The sequence below is a fragment of the Drosophila virilis genome, chromosome 2 (genome assembly GCF_030788295.1).
Source record: "Drosophila virilis strain 15010-1051.87 chromosome 2, Dvir_AGI_RSII-ME, whole genome shotgun sequence".
NCBI classification, from domain to species: domain Eukaryota; kingdom Metazoa; phylum Arthropoda; class Insecta; order Diptera; family Drosophilidae; genus Drosophila; species Drosophila virilis.
This window is the reverse complement of record NC_091544.1, coordinates 10,550,900-10,556,041: the sequence shown is the minus strand read 5'-3', so window position 1 is coordinate 10,556,041 and position 5,142 is coordinate 10,550,900.

Sequence of the window (5,142 nt, the reverse complement as noted above, 5' to 3'; positions counted from 1 at the left end):
ACTGAACCACTAATGTTGCAAGTTGCCTCTTTTTGGGCTAATTTCGTGCGTCACTTGAGTTGCATAGAAAATTGTGGCCAAGCAGCTGAATAAACGTGATTGGAGCCAAATTTAAGTTGACAGTCAATGTTCGGACTTGAATCTTATTTTGTATCAAAAAGAAACCCAAGTCTGCTCAACTGTTCTTAGACTTGCCATTTCCAGAATTCTCATATGATTTATGGACTAATTTAACAAAAAACATTCTCAACTCTTACGCAATGTGAAAAATTGCTCGGAAATGGTAAATATTTTAATGTGTACGAAAACTTACTAACTATTCGGCCATAGATCTTCCTTAAGGGTCAACAAAAGCAAGCAAAAAGCCGGCTAAACAAAAACAAGTAAGACCCTACAACTTATCTGACCACACAAAAAAATCGACTATTTGTGGCATTTCGATGTCAAAATACTCTTCCAAAAAATACATGGGGTATTTTTATAAAAATATTCAAATAATATAGTTAGTTTATAATAAAACCTTTTATAATGATATACTACTTTATCAGTTTATATTTTATGTGATTCAAATTATTTGCCTGCGGTATGACATAGTTGTTGTGCTCGCAGCAAGTGTATAAAAAGTGCAGAAAGTATTTTATTTTTTTGTTATTCTCGGATTTTTTTATAAGTTCCATAGTACCTATTATTGTCTATTACTATTATCATTTCTGTGTTAAGCTATACAACGGTTGCCGCGCACATGCCACACTGTACTTAGTTACACGTGCGGTGCTCGGTAAAGATGATGATTCTCTAGCTGATCATGATGATCATGCTCAGTGATGGACTGCGTTGGACCACTGGCATTTGTCGCAGTATTGAGTACAAAAGTTCTTGTCATTGGCAAAACGACTTTCACCGGGCTTAGAATGATGCGCAGTGACATCTTTAGGCCGCAAAAATTTCTTTTATGATTATTTATGGCTTGTGCTGTTTTAAGATGTACGCTAGATAGGCAAAAGGGCAGCGAAAGAATTTCTTATTTAAGGCTGTTAAGATTGAGTGCCCCTCCACAAGCCTGAGGCTAAGAACCAGGCTATATGTTCAGGTTAAGCATTCCATAATTAGACAATTAAGCGGCCCTGCCCCAACGGAGCTGGCAGTTAACAAAATTGCATCATTTATCTGGATAAAATTTCACTCGAAAAACGGGCCAACTCGTATTTCCGGGTCACACGCACATTTAGCCAGAAAAAGGCACCGCATTGACCAAATACCTTCCCCCTCCCCGCTTAACACACACACACACACACACTTACAAGCAACCAATATGTACGTATTCAATTTCAAGTTGGCCACGACAATAAAATTTTGCAGCGCTGCCCACGGCAACATATGCAGCAACACTTAAAGGGCCGCGCTGGCCCGGAGGACACAAACAAATTACATACAATAATCAGCTTTAATTAACGCATCGTTTTATCTCTGGAGCGAAGACCCGAAAGGGTTTAGCTTTAGCATAACTTCGTCTTCATTTTTTCTTCTTGGCCCGGAGGGGGCGTTGAACTTATTTGGCAAAAGGCGTTCCGATTGCCACAGCATTCAAATGGAATCTACACACTTCAGACAATTTATGAGCGGCCCAAGATTCCGATCTTCAATTATGAATACAACAATAATAAGTGCTGCCGGCCCTTTATGGATAAAAGCCATCACAGACAAAGTATGTGCTAAATGCTTACACAATTATAAATGCTCTCAATTATTATTAGATGCTTTGATCGGCACACAATGCACATTGTTTATAAGTATGTGAAGTACATATAGCAAATATTTGATATGGTATAGTCAGAGCAGAGACTATGGCAATACGATTTCATGCCTCTCAAACAAGTGCTATCGGCAACAATTGTTAATCAAGCCTCAATGATCTTTCACAAAATTGTAACAAAGCTCTATCATCATATATGCTTTGATAAATGCCGCCCAAAAAGAATATTTCCAATTATTGCAAACTCTGTTGTGAACTTGAAATGTTGTAGAAAATCAAAATATGCTTAAAGCTCTTCAACGAAATTCTAGGGTGCTAGCAGTACATAGGCTAAAAAGATTTCGCACTGCAGTTGATTTAGTTTACAATTTAAGCAAACGTGAGCGTGTTAAAGAACCCACAAATGCTGGCTTACATACACGGCCATAACACTTAAGCAAAAGGCTCTCAGGGTTCGCGGTGCACATTTAAAATTCAATGCTGGCACACAATGCAAAGCAGAAATAAAATTTTCTCAGCTCATATTTCACCCAGGCTGGGCATAATATTACGCCCAATTTGGCGCTGGCAACGGTGCTGGACCTGGAACACGTCTTGGGCTGGGGCCCCTTGTTAACAACAGGCAGTTACAATGGGACAACGTTAGCTGTTTTTGTTTGTTATACCCTACAATGAAACCTGAGCGGGTATTGTCAACTAAATTGATTGCATATAACGGTAAACAGCAGGCTAGACACACAATCAATGAAACTTGCACAGCAACTTGGCAATTGGGTATTGGCTTGTTTATAGTATTGGTGGATAATTGTTTGTTAAGAAATAAAATAACAATATGGAATATGTATTAATTTGCTTTCGATATGAAGTACCTTTTATTGAAATACTCTTATACATAGGAAATTTAAATCAATCCATACTATAGAAGGTATATTTTTCATTTCCCACTTAAATATATAGCTTGGCCCATTCACAAGCCTGAGGCTAAAAACCAGGCTATATGTTCAGCACAATCACAATTAGGCGGCCCTGCCCCAACGGGCTGGCAGTTAACGAAAATACATCATTTATCTGAATAAAATCAATCGTAAAACGGGCCAATTCAAAAGCTTTCTGCTCAGAAAAACAGGATACTAGAATATATAAATATTTTAAGCGATAGCTACTATCCAATAGCTGCAGTTGAATTTACTAACTTATACAGGGTATCGAATATTCGGTCCCACAAGCTCTGTTGGCTGTCTTATTTTGTATGTTTTTGGCAACTTAATCAGCAGGCAAAGGTAAACGTTAACGGATGCTTTAGAATTCACAGAGTCAGCGAGAAGCGAAGGCATGGAAACACGACGAAGCTCAACGCTTGCGGTCCACGACCCAACCATAGCCAGCTAAGCAGGCAGCCAGTCGGGTTGGCAGGCAGTCAGAAAGGGAGGAAGCCAACTATTCACATCTTGCAGCCAAAGAGTTATTGGTAGCTTCTCTTTGTTTGGGGGGAGGGGGGTTTTTTTTTTTTTTTTGGTTGAACCTTAATTGCACAAAGCAAAAGCAGACATATGCGACGTAATTAAAAGTATTTTTCGCTCATTAATTTGCAAAGCGAGCAAAAAAAAACAAATGACTTAGGCAACAAACTGACACAATATCAGCGCATTTATTGGCCATGCAATTTGCAGCTGCTAACGAAAGCGTCGCAATTTTCATTTTCACCCCGAAAGGAAAGTGAACAGCGATTCTTTTTTGGAAACAACAAACAGCCAAATAATGCACCTGCCGTTGGCGATTCGGTTGTCAAATCTTTGAAGCTCATCAACAAAATCGCCGCTGCTTAAAGCAGCTGCCTTTTGTCATTGTCGCAGACATTTCTTCTTGTTATTGCTGTTGTTTTGACGGTGAAATGCAAATTGCCTTTCTCAAATACAATAACAAAATACCAACTATATACTTGTAAGTAAATATTTTCGGACACATTTGATGGTTTGCATTTCCGCTATCATCAAATGATGAAGTGCGAATACTTAAGTAACATTTGAACTTCCTTGCGCGACACATTCATGTCCATTGCCATTGCTATTCCCATTTTTATTTTCATTTCATTCAGCAATTCTCGCCTTAACTGCTGCTGCTTTCTCCAGATCGTGATGATCATCTGTGCTGTACCCAAGTAGACGAGCCCATCAGTATGCGGGGGCCATTGTCGCAGTCATTCATTGAAAGCGAAAGGTCGCCGTGTGATGGCAGCAGCAGTCGCAAGCGCAGTCGCAGCTTCAGATTCAGCCACAGCAACAGATCTCTCATCAAATTCAAATTGATTCATTTTGAGTTTATGATGGCCTTTTCTTGATTTGATGATTTTGATGCTTGTTTACATTTCAAATAGACGAGTTCATTGCTTTAAGCTTTTAATCGTTGAATTTATGAGCTGAATATGCAAATGTGTTAATTGAATTGTTCGATAAAATGTTATCCCACACAATTGGACTTTCGTTTTCACGCAGGAATCAATGTATATCAACTTTCTTCAGCATAGGCATCTCGCTTAGTACCCATAAAGAATATATTGTGAATAAATTTAAGTTTATGCATTTCGGCCGTTACCTTTCTCTAACAAAGCAACTGACTTCGTTTTGGGCTCCTAATTCAGTTAAACTGTGTACTGCTGCCGGACAGTATTTCTTTATGCAGCTTTATAACTTTGTGGAGCATAAAACGCACGACAACCAACACCGCCTTTGGCTGACCACAACTTTGTGAAGGCCCAATAGAACGTGTGCAAAAAAAAAAAAAAAAAATAACAAAGAACACAGAAAATATGGAAAATGTGTAACGAAAAAAAATGCATAATTATAATTTTCATGTACCAATAACTCAGCTAAGTGTACGGTGTCTAACTTGAGAAATTGATTTTCTTTACCAACTTCTAGATTCCCAAGCCGACCATGCACTGGTCTCAATTTAATTAATGATTTTGAACGTCGTGTGCCCGTTTTGAACTTTTCCAAAGTGGATTTTGTAATCACTTGATGGGCTCTAAAATTATGAATGAAATCAGGCATACGGAAAAAGAAAGAGTACTCCCAGCAACACACACGCGCCGCGAAGAGAGAGTGGGAGAGCGCGCACGCGAGCGCAAAAGAATGAAGCAAACAGCTTTTTCTGACTGCGCCGAGTGAAAAGCTGCACAAAGTCAAAAGCCAATTGTGACTTTTCCACACTCAAAAGCAAACGCAAACTCAAACACGAAAGCAAACACAAAATGCAGCTCACACTCAAACCGTTTGAGCGGTTTGCTCGTCCGCGCGCTCATTTCTTTGGCTTTCTTTGTTTGGTTTGCTTTGTGGCTTTCTTTCGCTGCGGCCAAAAGCAACGCTAGCCGCTCAGCCCCAGCTCACAAC